Source organism: Pelodiscus sinensis, chromosome 5 (genome assembly GCF_052426305.1).
Source record: "Pelodiscus sinensis isolate ZL-2025 chromosome 5, ASM5242630v1, whole genome shotgun sequence".
Classification (NCBI taxonomy): domain Eukaryota; kingdom Metazoa; phylum Chordata; order Testudines; family Trionychidae; genus Pelodiscus; species Pelodiscus sinensis.
Genome location: NC_143056.1, coordinates 123,297,255 through 123,320,009, shown reverse-complemented (window position 1 = coordinate 123,320,009; position 22,755 = coordinate 123,297,255). Strand labels below are relative to the sequence as shown.

The following is a 22,755-nucleotide window of genomic DNA, read 5'->3' as shown; positions in this document are numbered from 1 at the left end:
GGACCTCCTGTGTAGATTGGTCCAGACTGAGGTTGATGGTGGGGTGGAAGCTGTTGAAATCGTGGTGGAATTCTCCCAAAGTTTCCCTCCCATGGGTCCAGATGAAGAAGTTCTGGACCAGTCTACACGTGAGGTCCACTTCCTGGACAGCACGGTACAAATAAGTGACAGTAACAAACACCATCCTGTACAAAAGCAGTTTCTCCTCTCTTGGTGTTCACAGCTCCACATCAGCTGCTAGAAGTGGGCCTCATCCTCTCTGATTGAATTTACCTTGTTATCTCTAGCCTGATTCTTGCCTGCATATTTATACCTGCCTCTGGAAATTTCCACTACATGCATCTGACGAGGTGGGTCTTTGCCCACGAAAGCTTATGCTCCAATACATCTGTAAGTCTATAAGGTGCTACAGGACTCCTTGTCTCTTTTGCAGATCCAGACTACCACGGCTACCCCTCTGATATTTGTAAAGACCGTGAGGGCCAAGGACAAGCTAAATGGAATAATCTGATATTAATAACACTTCCTGCTGTAGACAAACCTTAGGAACCAGTGATGGCACAGTCTGATAAGGATGTGCAGATATACATCCACCTGAGCCAGCATTTTACATAATCCTGGGTCAGATATGAGACTACAGATGTTAAGTTTCTGTCCATAACGGTTTTCTTCATTTGAGTCTTTTGCAATCTCAAACAGCTCTAATTCCTCCTGTATGCTTCTGAATGATAAAGAAGACTGAGTAGAACCCTAAGGATCTCTCTTCAGAGAGAAGGCTATTATTCCCACTTTCAGCTGTAGAGAAATCTCATTCTGGATTAGACCACTTTATGGGGTCATTCAAGATTGGGAACTTGATATGGATATATATATATATATATATATATATATATATATATATATATATATATATATATATATATATATATAGATGGGCTAGCATCTGTAACTCAAGGGAGTATACCTGATTCACAGGCTTCTGATCCCACTGGTCCATAATCAAAGCCACCAATGGGAAATCCTTTTCCTAAGCTTTAACTTTAGGTGACTACCAACGTGGCCTTAGTCATAAAGAGGCTTGGGAGCAGCATAGTCCCCTTGGGGATTTCCTCCCAAGCTACATTTCCTTTATTCTCTGGCGAACATGCCGTACCTTCACCTATATTTATGCAAGAATAAAGGCTGAAAGGAACACTTATCTAAAGGCTGCTTGGTATGGAAGGAATTGTCTTGACCAATGTTTCCCAACTGCCACTGCACAGACTGTTGACAGGCTGCAAATTCCTGGCTGCTAGGCCACAGCACACTGTCAGGTAATGCCCATGCCATGTACATACACAATGTGTCTGCTCCTGGGCCACACCGTGAGCTGTCTGGTCCCAAGCAGCACTGGCTCCTCTGGGCTGCAAACAGCACTGTGGCTAGAGCAGAGTCCCACTGGCATCAGCTCCTCCTCCCCTCCACCAGTGCACATGGCAGGAAGCAGTGCGCATGAGGTCTGGATCCTGATGGCGCAGAAGGAAGGCGCCGCTGCCAAAGAGCAGCTGTACATGGGGAGTGGAGGAGGTGACCCCCTTGAGCTGCCCCAGGCCGGCGTGGGGGGGGGAGGCTGGGCACTTGCTGGTGGAGATGGGGACAGCACGGCAGTCAGGAGACGCTTTGCTTGCGTACGTGTTTATCACACCACTCCCCCCACCCAGCTTTGGGGCGCTGAAGGCAACAAGCGTTCCGGGAATGCAGCCTGAGCAGCGTGCACTGCCTGAACCACCCAGATAGTCAGTGTGTCTAACAGGCAGCTGGGGGAAAGGGAAGCAACCTGCTGAAGCTTAGCTTGTTTGGGGCCAGCAAGGAGGTAGAAGTCCTGGCTTTGGGCTTCATTGAGAATCTCATTACATCCACTGAGGCATCACAACAAATGCTGTTGGCAGGGAAACTTTCTTTAAAACAGAACCACAGTCAGGGCGATCCCTGAGGACTCAGATTTCCAGCCAGAAGATGTCCTTCCAAAACAAGTAGCTGTGATGGATGACCTGTGGGAGGTAAGTCTGTTTTGGAAATGGCCTCTTTTCCTATCCATTGGGTTCTTAGGACAGAACTCACGTTTAGAAGGGATGATCATACCATTAGCCAGGATACCAATGGCACGGCTGGTCCTAAACAATTGGCAGCCCCAGGCAACAACCTGGCTCGCCCAGAGTTGCCAGATTTTTTTTTTTTTTTTTTAAACGAAGACAAAAATTTGTCAAGCAAAAAAAAGGGTCAGGGAATAACAAGGAAACCTGAGGGAAGGATTTGGGAGGTCAGGCCAAAATGCGGGGCCTGTCCCTAAGGCCGGCTCTGTCGGCAGCCCCTTGAAAATGGTGGCCCTGGGCGACCGCCCAGCTCGCCTGCCCCTAAAACCAGCTCTGCAAAGGCCTCATTCAATCAACCCTGCATCTATTTCCACACTCCAATCCCCTTGACCCCACTGCCACCACAGATCCAAGGGCATAAAGGAACTTCTACATCAGCTGACTGGAGTCTTCCTCATCCTTTGAGTATCTCCCTGCTCTGTCCACCGACTCCTGGTCCATTTTTTTCCACAAACAGGAGCTGTAGCTGAGAGTTCGGGGGTGTCAACACCCAGCTAAAAATCTGGTCCAATGGGAAGAAGGGCTAGAAAAATCAGTGCTCAGCACTGCCAAATTTGACAAAAAAAAAGTTGAGGCAGAGGGTCAAGGCGAGATCCATAGAAACTGCTGTCAACATGGTGCCACAGAGGCAGAGAAACTGGAAGCAAGAAGATGATTCAGGGTGCATGGCCAGACCACAAAGCTCCAAATCTTCAATCTGTCTCCATGAGCTGTAGGGAACGGAGAGCAAACCAGACATCAAGGTATGTGGGAAGTCCTGCATTGCTAGAGAGAGTCTAGGGAAACCAATTCATCCAGTCAACTTATTTTCAGAGAAGCAAATCTGAGGATGACGTATGCCTTTCAAATGGTTCTGATGCATCATATACTTTGCTAAAAACAAAAAGGATGGCTATCTTGACAAGATGTGAAGAAATGTCAAAATTGACCAACAGGGGAAAGTATTACCTTGTCTACTTTTGTTTGACATATAATAAAAAGTCTCAAAGAGGTTTTCACTGTTTTGGTTTTGTTAATTAAGACTACCAGGTCAGACAAGACAGGATTTCTATAGAAAATAGGGAAGTAGTGCAATTATAACCAACATTTAAAAAAAAGAAAAGAAAAATAGCTGAACACTCACCAAGTAGAAGAGAAAGGAATGTATTAAAACAGCAGCATATTGGTGTTCTTGAAAAATGATGTCCACGCCTAACACTTCATTAAAGAAGGTATTTTTGAAGTTAACACCTTCTTTCTTTTTCATTAAAGAGATAATTCACACAAGACCCCCTCAGTAGACTTCCTGCAAAGACACAGATGTTCAGACCTTAAAATCTTGATAATTTATGGTCAAGTATGAGGATGACTTTTTGGAATGTTAATTACAAACTTTCAAATAAAGCAAGTAACAGGCATGTCAGTCTAAAGCACTGGCTCTCAAATTTTAGCCTATAGCCTACCCCACTCAATGAAGACCACCAGCCAATCACCCATGAAAACAAAATGGTTGCAGAAGGGGGAGAGGGTGCAGGGTCCAGCCAGGAGGTAGGGCGCAAGAGCAGGCTGACGGTGGAGGGGGTCTAGCTGAAGGGAAAGTGGGGTGTGTGCGCGCAAAGTATTGGTACAAGAGGGATGGTAGGATGTCTTCTGAACTTGCTGACCAAACAGGAGCTTTTAAATAAATTTAAATGTTAAAGTGTATAAAAGTTTACATAAAAAAATAGCAGAAAAGATAGCTAGTTTCAAGTACCGAGGTATTTTGTAACGTATGTAGCAGGTTCTAGAACTAAAACCCACTATTTCCTTTTTGTTTACACTAAGAAACGGAGCATAAAGACCCAAGGCTTCATAATATGCAAACTCATCAGTACCTTCTATTGTAGTAACTAACAGGCAATCAGTACAATGTTTTGACTAATTTTTTCAAGGCCAAGTATCTATTCTTTCCTCTTTATACCTTCATTTGTGATTGTCATAGGCATTTTCCAATCACTTAGTTAAATATTGACCAAGAGAAGGGAAAGAAACTATGCGGTAACAGCATCTGAATTCAGTAGTTTCTCCTACAGTCAAAGACCTTGGATACAATTGGTTTTTACCTATCAAAATACCTATACTGATGCAAATACCTAGTATAGATAGAATGCAAACAATTACTTGCCCCAGAGCAGATTATACACAGGTAAAAGACACAATGTCTACAAATCTTAAATTCAGATCTTGTTTAAGCCAAGTTCAAAGGTGAAGGTAGCCTTAGTTAATAATGGACAGTGCAGTTTCCACAGTGATGGGCACAGCTTTAGTGCAGAATAAGAGTGCATAGGAAGCTAGCACAGAATAGCTCTCCCCTCCCCCTCCCCGCCAACCCCATGCAGACAAGTTTAGTCCTGTTTTAACTAATAGGCAAAACAATGTTGTGAAACTCGTAAGGCAGAAACATATATACAACACAACAAAAAAGGAGGCAATTAATAGAACATTATACTATGCCACCCACTGTTACTATACACTACAACCCTTCTTGACCCTCTCAACCCACCTTGCATACACCTTTACCAAACTACCCCTTCCCAACACTATGAGGCATTCTTGTTTTGTGTATTAATCTACTGCAAAGGGAATGGTTAGCTTAATAAGAGATGGAAAACTGATATCCCTTTGGTGAATTAGCATACAGGGTGTCCTGGTATACACCAATTCCACACTAAGGCATTGATGCTTGTAGGAACCGATGCGTTATACGTCCTCCCATTCCCCGCTCTTAAGTCACGCAAAAAAAATTGTGCAAATGGAAGTCAGTTGCAGGAAAAGAAGTGTCCCGCTTTAAGTTGTTTTGCTATAAGTCCAAGTTTTTTGGAGAGTATCTTGGCCTTATAGTGAGGACAGCCTGTAATGACTGCATTTATAGTATGGGTGCACACCTGCGGAAGAGGTGGAGGGTATATAACCATTAAGTGGCTTAAGTTTTCATTTCCTAGATTTTATGATCGTATGTCAGCCACACTGTGTGAAGCAATCTTACCTGTTTCCACAGACTTGTGGAAAGTTTCTGGCTCCATGTTAATTCTTAATATAAGAATGGGAAGGATTTACTTTCTAAGAAATATTGCAAATATTACAAGCCCCCATTAGCAATGTGGTTGCATTAATGGCAGACTGCATCCCAGCACTGTGCGCATCTCTGCCACTGTTCCCTTCCTTCCCATGGAATTTAAAATGGCAACTGAGAAATGCAAACATTAAAAAAAACCTCCTTTCATGGGAGAGGCACATTTTAGCTCTGATATTATTTTAACAAACAGCAGACTTACATTGCAGTCCATGCAAGTATGCCAGTTTGTAATCCTTCAACTGTGCAACAAGTTACCTGAAAACAGTGAACTTAAGAGGGGGTGGGGAAGGGAGGATGTGGAAATGGATTCCATTCACAAATCTAGTCCATTGGGAGAAATTATTTAATAACCTAACAACTAGAGGTTGAATTCTGTCCAGAAACATGCTGGAGCAGGGAGGTAAACAGGATGATAGCCAAGCTGTTCTTTTGCATGCAGTATTAACAGGACAAGCCACATGAAATCTATTGCAATATCCAGCTGACTGTCCCAAAGTCTGACCAAATCCTGTAGTAAGCTAAAAGAAAAAACTTGATGCAACAAGAACTTCAGAGAAGTAGCCACATTTCTGTGGAAGTGCACCACAAGAACTTATGATCTCCAAAACGTGAAATACCTGAAACTGAGAAGCCTGTTGTAGCATGCTACTGACCACTTCCATACATCCAACCTGTTGTGCAATTTTTAGGAAAAAGTAGCTGTACTTTGTAACTCACCATTGTTTCTGCACTTTTTGCTGTGATTAACCAGACAGTCTGGAGAGCTTCTGTGGTATCAAACAGCCTTATCACAATATCCTGAAGTTTAGTTTAAAAAGTAACATGTAATGCCCTTATAATGCCACAAGTATTTTCTTCTATGCTCCTACACCAAACTATTTGAGACAACGATCCTCAGTATCTGGTCTTATTGCAGCCCCTTGACCTCCAGAAGTTGCAATAATTCCACAGCACGTCCACATTGCAGAAGTCTGGGTCAACATCCCTTTGCAGACTATTCCTAAAGGAGTACCGGAAAGGGTAGGTATAGAGTTCAAACACCAAAGAGAGAAGGACTTTTGGCTAAGGACAGGCTGAGGATAGGACTGCAACATGGAAGCAGACATTTGCTTCACAGTTCCCGGAACAAAAGCTACAAAAGGATGACAAGTCAGCAGCAAGCTATCATCATTAATAGCTGCAAGAGTACTGATTCCTGCTGCACCTGCACCATGGCCTAAATTCCCAATGTAGTACCCTCTGTTGCAACCCAGGAACAGGTTGGACAACTCTTGTGGATGAATGACCCATGCAATCTGGCTCTACCAACTGTGGAGCAGGGCAACTGTGCCCTGGGAAGTCCTTCGCATTAATCTCTTCTCCTATAGGCACCTCCACACCCACCCTTGATGCCAAGTGCATAGCAAAGGAAAATAAGAATGGCCAGGAACACACAACTGTAGGTGGTTTCTTTGTTGTTCATACAGGAAAGTAAAATCCCATTTAATCAAGTAAAGGGGAAGCAGCCTCCTGACCACAGCAGGCCTCACAGGGCTGGAGCAGCTCCCCACTGGTTAACCTTTAACATCCCTACAGTGATGCCATGCACCTTTTTTTTTTTGGAGAAAGGCTGTTTGTTACTGGTGTTTTGATGCGATAATGGTGGCTGGCCTGCTTGGCAACAGGTTAGTGTGCTTGTCTAATAAGCAGGGCTCGACAATTAGTGTAATCTACTTGCCCGAGGTGAGTAGATTACAAGATGGCACAACCGCGCAGCCCGGTCTGCACATGTGCAGCGTGCTGAACTGCACGGCTGGTGAGCAGGGCTCGCCGCCACTTGGTGAGCCCTGCTAATAAGTATTTGTTGGTTATAAACTTTAAAATAAAAAAGGAGTTACCATCACATCATACAAAATGCATTACAAATAAAGGTAAACGCGTGATCATGGACAAGTAGAAATATGTATGCAAACACTCTCCCTATACAGTTATATTCATCAATCTATTTAAAACAACATCACTTCCTTACAGCAATCTTTACCTTGATCCAACTGCCTACATTAGATAAGCCATTTCACATAAATACACTGGCAATCAACCCCTTCTCACCCACAGGCATGTTCATAAAAGTACTATTCTTCTTCCACTGATCCATGCAAGTCCATCATGTGAGAGGATAAAGCATCCCTGACTTCTACTCCCCAAGTGCATCCAGTTCCAGCTGTGATAGGTGTGTCTCCCAGCTAAGTATACTAGTCTATCTCTGTCATAGATCCATTCAGGGACAAAATGTCTGGTCTTTGGCTTCACAAAGATTGTGAAGAACACAGCAAGTCACAGAAATGCACATTGGATTCCAGTGTTGTCAATGCTATCAAGCTTATAGACCAGTGTTCCCTGTAAGCTGAACCACTCAGAAGAAATTCAAATACTACCCAGCTGATGAGCAAAGTGCCCATAGCGCCCATCACTGGCACCATGTGTTTCTACTGGGGAAGTGCATGCCTTGGTGCACATAAAATTTATTCTGTACATGGTTGGAAAAATTAGAGGGAACATTCCTGTAGACATATCCAGCAGGATTTCTACCTGACAAATGAACATTCAACCACCATACTATACCTGCTTAAAAGGGTAATTAAACCTTTTACCAAGTTCTGACATTTGAGATAGTTTCACAATCCCATACATGGAGTCCCCAGAATAATGGTGGGGGACAGTACTGTTAGGTTAAGGAAATGAAAGAAATGATTTCTGATCACATTTCTGAGGTCAAGCACAAACCCCTTTTTGGAATATCAATTAATTTCCTATTTAGATTTGTATTTAAGAGAGCACAGCATCCCCCCGTAGATCTGTCTGATAACCTACTGACTGCCTGACAGACATAAGAGCTTCTTACAGCAGTCAATCAACATGAACATTATAACCAGTAAGGGTGATGGTTACCGGTTAACCCGTTAACCACTGACATCCTTAAGTCCTAGTGACCTATTTTTTCCTCACAGGCCTCATTAACACAGGGATAGAAAACCGTATCTTAGACCCTTCCCCACTAAGTTTTCCTTTCTACAGTCTTTCCTCTTTATAATTTTTAAATAGGGATGTAAGTGACTAGTCGAGCAACTACTCAACTAGTCACTCGCCCTTCTCCCTCCCCCCGCTTCTATCAGAGTGGCTCTTACTACGTTTAAAAAGCAAAGGCCCACAGGGGACTGGGCATGAGCCAGAAATCAGCTGTCCCAGGTCACACCTGGTCCTAGATGCTGTGCCTCTGCTTTAAAAGGCTCTTATTACATTTAAAAAGCAGAGCGCAGCAGGCCAAGAGCTAACCCTGCTGCAGCTCTGCAGTTTCCCGCCTTATCAACTAATTAAGCAGTCAATAAAAATTTCACCTACTATTCAATTAGCTGATTAAATTTAGTTTAACATCCCTAGATGCAAGCTTTCTCCAGCCATTGGAGGAGGATGGAACTGTCTGCAGAAACAGAAGGTGTTACTCCTAGATCAAGTGTTCATTACTGAAACAACATGCAGCTATCACCAGTCCAAATCCAAGAGGAAAATTCACTGGGTATCACATTGCCAAGTCATCGTCCAGAATTTAGAAAATGGTTGCAACTTTAAAGGAAAAGCTGTGAAGAGTTTTGACTTCTGCTAGCAGTAGCCTTCACAGAATTTATGCTCCTCTTGAAATTTAGAGAAAAATTAAATAGTAACACCAAGTTGTCACCCTCACACCAAGAACACTGGTTTTAAAACATATGGTTTGTAAGTATCTAGTAAGGTTGCCAAGCCACTAACTGTAGTTAGAGCTACTAGAGATTGAGTTAACCATACACTATGGGCAAGTCTACATTACCATGCTACTTCAGTGTGAATGTACATCTGATGAAGACACATTATCCTGACAGGACAGTGCTCTGTCAACATAATTATACTACACTTCAATAAAAGGCAGAAGCAATGCTGGTGGGAAAGCATTTCAACCACTGGGTGGACAACTTTTAACTCAATGTAACACATTGCTTAGAAGGGTGGATGTTCACAGGCCTGAGGGATGTAAATTACACTGATTTACATGGTAGCTAGACAAGCCTGATCTGCTATTTAAGAAATTTACCAGACAACTAGAAACCTATAAATAGAACCACCACAGGGAGTGTCCTCAGCAAGAGCCAACAGCCATAGCCTACTGAAAGGGCTCTTCACAAGAGCTACATTGTCACAAGCTGGCAACAATGGGGCAGGTTACCAGGATTTCTATTAAAGCTCCAGTCTTACAATTTGTTCAGGAATTCATTCTTTTGACTCAGACTTTGGCTTAGAGGTTTGAAACTCTTCCTACAGCTGCAGGAAGGGGAAGATTTGTATCCCTTTTCTTCTTTCTGCTATTCCCTGCACTTTTGCTTTGTAATACACAAGAGCTAGCATACACTACAAAGTCTTTGTCAATGTAGCTATACCAGCTAAAGACCCCTAATGCAGCTGCATCAAAATAAGCTTTTGCTAGCATAGTTAGCCACCTCCCCAAACCTAAGAAGCTCTACTCTGAAAAGGATTCCTGACAGTCTTAAGCTCCATCTACACAGGAGGTTTCATTCGCATAGTTACTTAAGTTAGCAATGTGATCCTCCACAATTCTTACACGAATTTTCCAGCATAGCTATCTTGGTAGAGTACCACTGGCCTTTGCAAAATGCTCGTCTTTGCTACTGTTCAGTTTTCCCAGAGCAGTGGCACTAAAGTGATCAGAGACTTGATTTTTGTTTTTTGTTGCTACCTAAATAGCAGCAGTAAAACTGATCAGTGTTGCTAGCTTTTTTTAAGCAGTGGTGCAAAACTATGACCTGTCAAAAAACACTAGAGCTATCTGAAGTGACCCAAGTTTCAGTGTTTATATTTGGACATTATCTTTATAACCCTGAAAACTATGGATTTCAAGGGTTAAGGAGGATAGTATAAAAATTCAAAATATGGACAAACTGGAAAAACAGGACAAAATTCAATAACAAATGCAAATTACTCCAGTTAGAAAAGAACAAAACTGGTGCATATACATAAAATGCAAAATGAATGCCTAGGAAGGAGTACTGTAGAAATGGATCTGAAGGTCAGAATGGATCACAAGCCAAAGATGAGTCAGTATAACAGTTGTAAAAAAGACAAATCATTATTCTGGGAAGTAGTCACAGGAATGTTGTAGGAAGGACAAATAGTAATTCTTCCACTCTACACAATGCTACAGCCTCAACCGCTGTACAGGGTCCGATTCTGGTCACTGCATTTTAGGAAATACGTGGACTAACTGGAGAAAGTTTAGAAAAGAGCAACAAAAATTATTAGAAATCTAGAAAACATGCTCTATTAGGAGAGATTGATAAAATGTGTTTGTTCAATCTGGTAAAGAGGCCACTAAGAAGGGACAGAGTAACAGTTCTAAAGTACCTAAAACGCTGTTACAAGAGAGGGAGAAAAAAAATGTTCATCTTAACCACTGAGGATAGGATAGGACAGGAAGGAATAGACTTAAATTGTAACAAGGGAGGTTTAAGGTTGGACATTAGGAAAAACTATTGTCAGGACAGTTAAGGCCTGGAATAAACTGCCTAGGGAAGTTGTAGAATCTACATCACTGGAGATTTTTAAGAGCAGGTTAAAACAAATACCTGTCAAGGATGGCCTACTTAGCCATGCCAAGAGTACAGAGGACTGTACTTGACTTCTCAAGGCCTCTTCCAGGTACATAGACTAATCAAGTCACCCTAAACCTAGTTTTTATTAAGTAAATGGAGTCCCTTCTCTATCACTACAGACAAGTTTTCTAATCCTTTAATCATTCTCATGGCTCTTCAGTAAACCCCTCCAATTATCAATATTCTGCTAGAACTGTACACATTAGACATGGATTAAATATTCCAGCAGTGGCCACCCAGTGCCAAATAAAGAGATAAGACAACCTATGATCCTATTTGAGATTCCCATATATGCATCCAGATCACATTAGCCCTTATGGTCAGTACAGTAATGGGACATCATAGTCAGTTACTACCCATCACAGGGCTCAATGATCGCAGTGAAAGCCACACACCAGCTCCGCACTGTGCATGCGCGGACTGCTGGCGAACGGGGCAACCGGCTGAAATCTACTCACCATGGACGAGTAGATAATCGTATTTGTCGAGCCCTGCCTATCATGGAAGGAAGAAGAGAACATATTTTTACTCCCAATATATTCCTGATGGTGGTAAACAATGGTATTTTCTATCCCAAATCTTACTGCATTTCACTAAGCATTGGCATAAACCATAGTAATAATACCAAGAAAAATGATAGGTGGGGAACATTACAACCTCCTTTTAGATTGAGATGTTATACCTCACAGCCAATAGGAAGTGAGGAGAATCACTTTCTCTTCAAAAGGAGGAACTTAACCTTGCCACTACAAAAGGAGATTACTACAGTGTGGAATATACTGAGAAAGAATAAAGACAGCATTTATGCCAAGAATATTAGTTAGCTCAGAATGGACTGTCTGAAGTGATAGTGCAACTATATCTGCCATAGTTATTGACCCCCAGTAAGCAGAGGAGGTGTTAGTAATGCTGCTACACAATAATGACTTTGCCTGGTTGAGCAGTGGTCAGGTCCCAAGGGTACCAGACTAGAGGGGTACAACCTGTAATTCCATCTGATTGTATGGCATGGATGTTGTTAGAAGATGTAGGCCCGTGGTCACCAACAGGTCGATTGCAATTGACTGGTCGATCGTGAGGCGTCTGCCCGCTCCACACACACACTTTCCCCTACCCCTGGGGAGGCCCCACTACCTACCTCCAGCGAAAATGGAGGTAGTGCCGGCTTCCCACGGGTGGACGGAATTCCCGCATCTTAGCACCACTTCCAGGGATTCTGGCTGTGGGAGGGGAAGTTGGCCCCAGAGGAGCACGGTGACTTTCCAGCACCAGCACAGGAGGGGTGAGTCGGCCCCGGGGCAGGCGCACATGGGTTTTCCTGCACCGCAGGGGGTGTTTCCACTTTGGGGCAGGCACGTGCAGGGTTTCCCTGTGCCGCGGGGGGGGGGGGGGGGGGGGGGTGTTTCAGCCCCGGGGCAGGCACACGTGGGAGGAAAGGGGGGAGGGAGGAAAGGAGTCTGGCCCAGAGGAAGCACACTTTGGTTTCCCTCTGGGAGGAGGCAGATGCAGGGGACTCTCTGCCTCCACTGACACCCTGCCCCGTCCCCACTCCTGAGCCACAGAACTCTGTCCCCACTGGCACCCTGTCCCCTGCCAAAGCACCCACTAGTACCCTTCCCCAGTACTATGTCCCCTGTTCCCACCAATACAGTTGGGGCCACATTAGTGAAGCCTGGTGGGGGAAAGGGGGTTTTGCATCTCACTGTGTGGCCCCACTGATTTTTCTTGTATCAGTGACCCCCGACTCAAAACAGATTCCCTGCCCTTCTCAGAAATAAAGACAATGCAGAAACTTTTTGTTTGACATAGTATTTTATTTAAAAATGAAGCCTGGCCAACAAACCCCAAATTGGGGCCAACCCCCCATCTGGCCACAACATCATAACACTCCTGCACTCCCCTTTTCTCCAGACCCTACATCTGAGCCGATCATACACTGGAAACCCCTGCTCTGAGCTCTTCACATACCCAAACCCAAATTCCTGAACCCTCACATCCAGAAGTCTGTGGCTTGCTTAGTACCCTAACCCTCCATCTTACCCCAACACTGCCCGGCCTGAAGCCCCCTACTCAAGCCAGCGTTCCCTGATCCACCTCCTTCTGCATCCAGATTTCTTCCCAGAGCTTGCACCTCTCACCCCTTCCCACACCGAAATCCCTTATTCCCACCCCAGAGCCAACACATCCTCTGTCAACCCAGCGAAGTTACAGCTAGACTGCAGGAGTTTTTCAGGATTCCAGAGATATCCCAGAAAAACACTTCTGCATTCAGGGATGCATTTGTTCTTCTGCTTCTTTTAGTGGAAGAGCAAACATGATATTTCGGTAACCCCTATATTCCTCTTTCCATGAGGAATAAGGGGGCTTCCCAAAGAAGGGGTTTTTCCTGACATCTGGTCCAGTCTAGACAGGCCAAATGTTGGAAAAACCTCTTCCTACAGAAAAATGTGGGGAAAAAAAGCAGCAGTATAAGGGTTGGGGATAGCAAGTGATAGCAAGGAGAATAGAGAGGGTGGGGCTTCAAGGAAAAGGCGGGGTGGTAGATTTTGGCTTGTTCTGTCATTTAAAAAGTGATCTTGGGTGTAAAAAGGCTGGAGACCACTGATGTAGGCCTATGAATGAGGACTCTAGGGGTCACGACTCAGTACTGGGTCATAGGACAAGGGGCACTGGATCCTTTTGCTGATTTAAATGTTAATGATATTGAAAATAAGCATAACTATAAGTGTTAAAATTACAGTACAAATATTCACGCATCTCTTGTTTCAGGTATTTGCACAGAGTTGTCACATACCTACTACATATAATTAGATAACATCCACATACGTAACATATCAGTATGAGATTGCTTTACCAGTCTGCCCATTGTGGAGTGGACATTACAAGTTTTACACAATGTTTAGTTAAACCCCAGAGTAGCTGAAAAATATGTATTGGTTTGTAATTAGAAAGAAAGAATGATTGTTTCAGAAATTCTGAGTCTCAATGTCTGCAGTGAGAAATTTAAGTATGCCAAAATCAATAGAAAATTCCAGGATTAAAAACAAATAGGATTCCACCTCCTCTAACTGCCTGCTAAAAAGAAAAAAAAAAAACTCATGGACGAGGTAATACAGTGTTGATTTCTTGAAGTATGGGTTTATTAAATTAATTACCAAGGTCCAAATGTATTATTAGCAGCAAAGTGCTTGCAAAAGAAAGTTTAAAACCACCCAAATTAAGGAGACATTTGGAAACAAGACATGCAGAACTCATGGATAAACCACTGGACTATTTCCAAAGGAAGCAGCTGGAACTTAATTCATCAGTTCATGTTCTCAGCCAGTCTACTACTTTGAATGATAAAGCAAAATTCGTATCATATTTGGTTGCACACTGAGTGGCAAAAGCAAAAATGGCTCATACCATTGCTGAAAAAATTATACTTCCAGCATTTGGATATGCTACGGACAATTTTTTTTCATGAGAAGCCTCCTGACACATTGCAAACTATTCCTGTATGTGACAACACAGTATCTCAGTAAATATCTGATATTTCAGAGTTTTTGGAAGCCCAACGTGTAACACACTTACAGTCAGGGATTTTGCCATACATCTTGACAAAAATACCGATATTTTAGATTGCTCAACATTGCTGGTTTGTAAGAGGTATGTACGGCAAGATGATTTTGAGGATTTGCTGTGTTTGTCACTGCCAAATACAACCAGGGCACAGATATTTAAGCATTGAATGAAAGTGTAGTAGTAAAATACAAACTGGAATGGAGTAATTGTAAAGCAAGGGTGGGGAATGTTAAGTTACAAGGCAGATACAATAATTAATTTCAACACTATGAAAAGAGGCAAGTAATTCAAAAGTCGTTGGCACTGTGGCAGGCATGTCTAAAAATAGCTATCAGCCCAGCTACTACCTGTTCCCAAAACTCTTACAACACATGGAGAACACCAATTATGAAAAAAATGAGTGAAATGAAAACCACTTTAGTTACATCTAGCTGTTCTGTTTTAATTGTTATTTCCCAGCAAATCAATTTAAATGAAACACACTGGGTAACAGATACTTTTGCTTTTGAAAATCCTGAGGCAATAATGTAGCTAATTCTGACCCCAAGTAAGAGAATGAACTGTTGCATCTCACCTGTGACATTCTGAAAACACAGCACAAGTTGATAAACTGGTCATTCTTTTGGATCATGTTTCCAAAGAATATCCAATAAGTAAAATAAGGGTGTATCTATACAGCAGGGCTTACCTCAAAATAAGCTACGCAAATTGAGCTATGCCAATTGTGTGGCTTATTTCGAAATTGGGAGCATCTACACAGCACTTATTTCGAAATAGAGCATTCTTCCTCTGACTTCCTCCAGCTTGACAGTATTTCAACATTATTTTGAAAACTGCTTGCTGTGTAGATGCGGATTAAAGTACTTCAAAATCACTAGTGTTATTTCAAAATAACATTGCTGTGTAGACATACCCTAAGTGTGCTCTTTTTGCTGCCTTTCAGAACAGAGTACATATGAAGTGAAATTCTCAACTATGACAAGATTAAAAAAAGAAATGGGGACATTAAAATGGTTAACTGTTTAATTGTTTTAACTTTGCTGTCAGACCCCTGCTGTGGCCATGAGGTTCCACTGAGGCTCCAGCTGGCTGTCACCGGAGTTCACCATCAAGAATAGCAGTAAGCCTCTTGCTTAACAGTGTGCTTATTGGTTAACCAATTAACATCCCTAGAAACTGACTTAAAAGTGGACCCATAATGCGGGTGGTTCTTTCATCCTGTGATTCTGACTGGGATGAGATGATGAGGATCAAATAGGCTCACCAGTCACATTAAGTAAGTGAAACTTAATATGATTACACTTAAAAAGTTCTCTTTACAAGTAATGGTTTTGTCTTGTGTCATTTATATGCAAGAATAATGCTGGGATGTACTGCAATATTTATGAAAACTCTAGTCAAAATATTAATTGTTGGGTCATGGGCATAAACAATTTTTCCCAGCTGGATCCCAAGAAAAACATTTGAAAACTACTGCTCTAGAATTTAGTCTTGTTTCTGCAGGGATAGACAGATCACAATACTTACAACAAAGTAGCTTTTGCAGTCTGGAATAAACTGCCTTCCTCACTTAAAGGACTCAATATCTTATATAAGGAGACAGGAAGAGTTCTAGAGGGCAAGGGAAACTAAACTTTTAATTAGTTGACATTGAGACACCCTAAATATTACTATTATTGCCACAAGTTTAATGATCTTAGTGATTTTGGTTTTCTTTCTTCAATTCTTCCTTTGTTTTCCAACTTGAAATACAATTAGTTACAATGAAAATACATGTTGGACATCCCTGGTCCGGCAGCCTCAGGATCCTTGTAATGAAGTAACCAGTATAGGCTGAGCCACGCAACTTCGTAAGTGCAGCCTAAGAGTAGTTTTATACCGTGGTTCAGAAAACATTTATTTTCATGCAAAGTTTCTTTACTACAGGTTGAACCTCAACCATGTATGTTCCTTGATCAGAAATTTCTGGTGGAGAGCCAAAGGCAGAATTTCTGCAGAAACAAGAAGCCCAGCTGGGCTGGTTGCAGGGGAGGCTGGTGGCAGGAAGATCTGCCACAGGAGTCCAGCTGGGCCAGCAGCTGGCAACTCGAGCACCAACAGGCTCCTGCAGGGGAGCGAGCTACCACGGTGGGGCTGGCAGCTAAACAACACTGGAAGTGAGGCCAGCAGTAGGAGGGAGCCAGTGACTGGGCCAGGAGCAGAGCCAGGCTAGGGAGCCAGGGGCAGAGGCGGGACTGAAATGACCTCCCCCGGTCCAGCAAAAATTCTCTTTTGGGACTGGTCAGGTCCTGAAGGTTCCGGACCAGAGAGGTACTTTCCTTTACTCAGAAGCAGACAAATCTTGACCAGCATTTAACTTAGACAGTTTTTATTGAATGCATCAGCAACCTGAGATGCCAATCAAGATGAGCTTCCTGTAATTCTTCACAGTGTACATACAGTAAAGGATGAACATGCTATTGCTTACTATGGCTGATAGCAGGAATGAAGATTATTGTAGAGTAAGACTATCTAGAAACAGTATGATTTCTGCTGCTGCCTATAAATAGCAGGGATAGACATTTGCAAGAGAAAGATTACAAGAATTAAAGGGAGCTCTCCTGTCAGCAGCCAGGAAGAAGCTTCAGGGAGGAGGATATGAAAAATAGCTGCAGAACGAAAGAATGGAAGATTTTCCACTTTGCAGAAACTCAGACAATTTCAGACATACTAAAGCTACCCTGAAAGATAGGAGCTCCTCTGTAGAGTTCAGGCATAGCACCACAGTGAGAAGCCCAGTGCATGCAAATGTGCACGTACATCTGCAGGAAGCATGCTTGTCTTCTCACCTAGATGGTTGCCCCTACATTTAGCAAGCATCTAGTATCTACTCTTGGATTAGAAATGTGAGCTAATCAAATGTTTCTCCAAACACAAACAAGCCTGTGCCATCTCTACCTATCCTGTACTGTTCTTTGCACATCAATGTTAAGTTTCATAAATTTTCCCTTGAAGTTTTGTTCAATGAAGAGATGCTTTTGGACAACTTCTTTGACACAGTTGTACAGCGTCCCAATGGGATGCCTGCAATAGCAGATGTTCTGACTATTTTAAAGTGTCCCAGATAAATCCATGCTTCCTGCATAACCTTGGAGATAAGGAGTTGAACACAGACAAACCTTGGCATTTGTTATATATTCATTCCATGAATTACCTACTATTTTCCTGAGACATTTGCTTTTGAAGGCATGTAGACATCCAAAAAGCTTGTGAAACCATTTATAGACGTGAATTGCAGTCCAAGACATTAAAAATTCCAAGTTAACTGGAAAGTTAGATTTTTAAAGCAGTACAGCAGTGAAACACAAAGCCAAGAGGAGCAGAAGATTAAAGAGATCCTTCTTAGACCCTAAGATTTAAAACAGCAATGCAACCATTTAATTAAAGCCTGTCACACACAGATGCAGTACCAATATAAATATTTAAGTTTAAAAAAGTACACCCCTAGCTAAGATAGTTACATCAGTACAGCCCCCAGTATAGATCAGGTAGTTTAGTACTAGTATAGCCTCCACTGGTTAACCTTATCCAGTAAGCCTCACCCATTAAGGGTAGGATGTAAGTGACTAGTCGACCATCTGATAAGCATACGCTTATCAGATAGTCAACTAGTCCCTCAACTAGTTGCTTCCTCACCCCCTCTTGCTACCTCTATCAGAGACAGCAAAGGGGGGGGAGGGAGAAACAGGAGCCGGTGGTGGGGGAGCCGGCTTAAAAGCCGGTTTCCCACAGCACCATCTTCACGGGGGGCAGGGGAGGCAGAGGGTAGTGGGGACCAGACGTGAGCTGGGAATCAACTGATTCCCGGGTCACACCCAGTCCCAGGACGCTGCACCTCTGCTTTTTAAATTAATTAAGAGCCTGTCAGCATGCAGCAAAAGGAAATCAGCTGGCCTGACTCACATCACCTCCCCCCCCCCCCTCGCACACCAGCCTTTTAAATGTATTAAAAACCTACTGGCTCTTAATACATTTAAAAGGCAGAGCCGCAGCAGGGTTAGCTCCTGGGGCTGGGAGCTAACCCAGTTATGGTTCCCCCGATTAGCGACTAATCGACAGTGCCATACTTCAGTGATCCGTACCGTCAGCATTTCAGCGTCATCTGGTCAGGATTCTCAGGGTCATCCCAGTGTACTTCTGATAGGATCTCTACTCCGTTGGTGATGATAAACTTTTGGCTGCGTGCGTAACTATCAGTGCTCCCTTTTTCTAGAGTGTTAGACCTCGTGCACTTGGGTCAACACAGGTGATCTCTGAGAGCCCCCAGAAACAACAGATGCAGGCAAGGTTTGATATCAATCGAGCAGGTTTATTGTCAAATGCAAAGCTCTAACAGTTGATAACAGAGATCCTACAATGTTATACCACTGTGCCGTTGGCCCTCATTGACAAGGTACCAACACCTAGTAGGCCTATTGCCATATAACAGATATTTACAGCAGTTAGTCAAAGTTAAGCCACTGTGCACTGTGTAAGGTTTGGCAATGACACTTGCCGTTCAGATGCCCAGTACACTCTCCTCCCCCCGCCCCGGGTCAGCCAGAGAGTACCCTTTGTGGTGAAATTCTATCAATCAGTTGATTAAACTAAATTTAACATTCCTAGTTAAATGTGCTGGTGCCATCTCCATCCCTAGGAAATCTTATAGTGGTTGCCACAAGGGTGGGCAGGTCTCTAGCACTCAACTTCCTGCACCAGAGGCAGGTACCTTATCCATTGCGCCACTGGAGGAGCCCTGCAATTTCCCTATCTTCAGGGGCCCCCTTATCCTTCCTACATTCCAAGGGTGAGAGCTCCATCCCTAAGAAACCCTGTGGAAGGCTGCCCCCAGAGGAAACTTGAGGCTTATCAGTTAACCACTCATATCCCTACTTAAAACCAGATCAGTGGGTACCCAGGAAGTGTAGAGAGAAAGCCAGGAAAGTCAATGGGAAAAAAGGGAAAGATTTTTGAAATGAAACAAGTTTTTGCCTGCTTCAGTGTCTTTTGTGTGCAAGTACAGAGCAGAGCTAGGAGAGAAAATGGACTAAGCAGAAATAAGACATGGATTTTCCAGCAATATCCATGTCTAAAGAAAGAAACCTGAAGTTTGGAGCAACAGATGCAAGTAGAACAGGAAAAATTAAGTTAGACATGATCAGGTTATTTTCTTTGGCTTTTTAGTTTGGCTAAACTCCTGGGCTAAACTCCTGTGCTAACCACCACCCTTCCCCCCCCCCCCCCCGTACTCCGTAACAAACTCAATCCAAGGGAAGCAATTCTGTGCTTTAATCTTTTTTGTTGATGGTGCTTCTCTAACATCTAGTAACCAAGTACACTTTACCAAATATGCATTCTGTGTTTTATTAATAAAAAAATTACCTTTAAGACTATGATCTGACTCTTCGGTTCTAAAAAAGCAGGAGACACTGGGTATACATGCCTAAGACTTAAGTTCCACTATTAAGAAATTACAGTTTGTTTTCAAGCTCTCTCCTAAAGGAGGGTTAAAGAACTTGGAGTTACCCCACAGGAAAAAGTCCCCAAGTATTTCTTCCTAGCTTTTGGGGGAGCGGGGAAGGAGGTTGCATTTGGGTGGTGGCAGCAATGTCAGGAAGTCTGTGACTGTGGGGAGGTTTTTTTTTTTTTTTAGTAGAAGCTTTTAGTGGCAGGGAATTTTAAAGTCTCAAGGGCCCTCATCTTCTGCACTAAGTTCCAGAGTGGGAAAGAGACTTGAAAGCTGGATACACAAGAAAATATATAAAGTTAAAGTAGCTTTATTTAATGAATAAAGTTTTAACAGGATATTTTTACATATTTTACATGATATTTTAATTGAATTCCAGTTGCCAAACACACTTGGACAGAAGTCAAATATTTAGTAAATAAGTGGACTAACATAACATGAAGATTAAGAATCTGAATAAATCAGTGTTCCCTCTAATCTTTCCCACCTCCGAGCAGACTACATTTCGTTATGTGCACCATTATGAAGCTGATGTGTAACATCACCCTCAAATTGGTGTACATTAGGGATATTAAATATCTGTTAACTGAATAGTCGATTAACCTCAGGAATTCGTATCAGTTACTCAACTATTCTATAGTACTTGGAGGCAGGGCCAGCAGCCAGTGAACTCTAGCCCCACTCCCAAGGAGCCCCCTGCCACTCCAAACTGCTGCCTTTGTATCAGAGGCAGCAGTATAGGGTGCCAAGAGGGAGCTGGTCTACAAGGGGAGCCAGTTTAAAAACCAGTTCCCCTCACGGATTGGCTGCCTGTCACCCTGTGCTGATGCCTCTGATACAGAGGCAGCAGTGAGGGGTTGTGACAGCCCCTGTCCGAGGGAGGGAGTGTCTGAGCTCCTGGACCCAGACCTGAGCCAAGTTGCTGGCTAGCCTGCTAAAAACATTTACTGGCAGTGGGAGAGAGGAATGCATGTAGTCTATCTATAGCATTAACCTATAAGCTTTTGCTTATCAGGTAATTGACTACACTATTATATCATGAGCGTACATAACAAAAACAGTAACAAAATTCATGTGACAAGGTTGAGGTTAAGGAGCTCTGTGTGAGGGAAGAGCTTTCAGGAGCTTGGGACAGAGCCCTGGGGTGCAGGAGCGTGAGGATTCTCTGGGGGTGCAGGCTCTCAGGTGGGGCCAGGAATGAGGGCAGGATGCAAGGGGGGGGTCAGGGCCCAGGTTTAGCAGTGGGGCTCCAGGGCCAGGCCACTCCAGTCACAGCAGGGTCAGAGAGGATTGGACGATCCATGGTCAGGGAGGGAAACATGCAGGATTGAGCCACAAAAGGGTGGGGAAGAAGGGGGCATAAGGTCCGGGCTGGGCCATAGCTGCCTTCAAGCTAGAGAGGAGAGGCACCTGGTTCAGGCACCTCCAGGCTGGGAAGGGACTGGAGTTGTCCTCCTCCCCTACTTATGCAGGTGCCTTGAGCGCCTGCACAGTGCTAGCAAGGCAACCATGCAGCTTATAGGGAAGCTAAGAATAAACATATGTTGGCCTAAGAATGGCTTAAATTAGTGGTGGGGACCCTGGAGATCACAGGCTGCACGCAGTATGTCGGGGTTAGCCACTGGCACTCTGCCAGAAGGTTTGTTTATCTGAGCATTGCAGGAACAGAGCTCAGCAGCTACGGTTCACCATTCCGAGCCAATGGGAGCTGTGGGAAGCACTGTGGGCTCAGCCAGTGTGTCCAACAGCTCCCACTGGCCGGGAAAAGCAAACCACGGCCACAGTCCTGCAGCCTGCCACATCTGAGGTTCCCCTCCCTGGCTTAAACCAGTGCATATAGTAGGGATGTTAAAAAGTGAGTAATAGTATAACTGCTGAAACTCTCAGCGGTTACACACACCCACGCCATGGGGAAACAGCTGGCTCCCCAGGAGCCAGTGCATACCAGGATCTGGCTTTTAAAGCCAACTCCCAGTGCACACTAACTCCCAACTGCAGCCCTGCTCCTAGGGAGCCAGTGCATGCCAGTCGCTAGCTTTTAAGCCAGCTCCTGGCACGCACCATCTGCCTCCCCATACTGCTGCCTCCATAACAAGGAGCACCGGGTGTCAGTCAACTCCCTGGGAGCCAGGCTGCAGGAGTGAGCTGGCTGCCACCCCCGCACTGCTGCCTCTGATACAGGGCAGGGTGCCAGCTGTCTCCCCAAGAGCTGGATAGGAGCCTGCGTATAACCATTAATGATAACCAGTAAGCCCAGGCTCATCAATTAACTGTTTAAACAGCTATACTTTTATATCTCTATTTTATAGTGTATCCTCCTGGTTAATGTAAAGTACTAAGTTTAAACTAAAAGCTGTATTTAGATGCAAATCAACAAGCTTTAATGGATAATAACCAGAGAAAGTAACTAAAAAGTCCTATTGCAAAACAAGATTCAAATAAATTTAAATCAATATTTCCTGGTTACCGATTTAATCCACAACTTAAAAAAAAAAAAAAAAAAAAAAACCACACACACAGATTTCAATTTTAGTTTAAAATTAACTCACCCCACTAAAATTAAAGAAAAACACAGGCCTTTCATTTTGAAGATATTTAAACTGCAATGCAATCACAAGTTTCATAAGGACAAATAGAACTTTAAAAATTCAGGGTCAGTCTCAGGTTGTTCAAAAATGGAACAGCTGGCTTTGCAACTAATACATAAGTTGCAAAGTATCCATCTGTATATTTCAGTTTTTTCGGAATAATGAAAAGATACTTCAAACTTTCTACAGGAATTCCAAATGAATGCACAAGAATCTT

The 22,755-nt window shown here is 43.3% G+C and overlaps 1 protein-coding gene across 10 annotated transcripts in view; it reads right to left on the bottom strand.

The window, feature by feature from the left end:
• PPP6R3 (protein phosphatase 6 regulatory subunit 3) overlaps positions 1-22,755 on the bottom strand; it is a 144,853-nt gene that overhangs the window by 113,067 nt on the left and 9,031 nt on the right. For 8 of the 10 annotated variants that reach the window (XM_075928324.2, XM_075928323.2, XM_075928320.2 and 5 more), the window contains one exon: positions 3,256-3,417. The exons of the other annotated variants lie outside the window; for them this stretch is intronic. The gene's annotated coding sequence lies outside the window, so the exon portion shown is untranslated. The remainder of the gene's footprint in view (positions 1-3,255; positions 3,418-22,755) is intronic. 10 annotated transcript variants of the gene reach the window in all.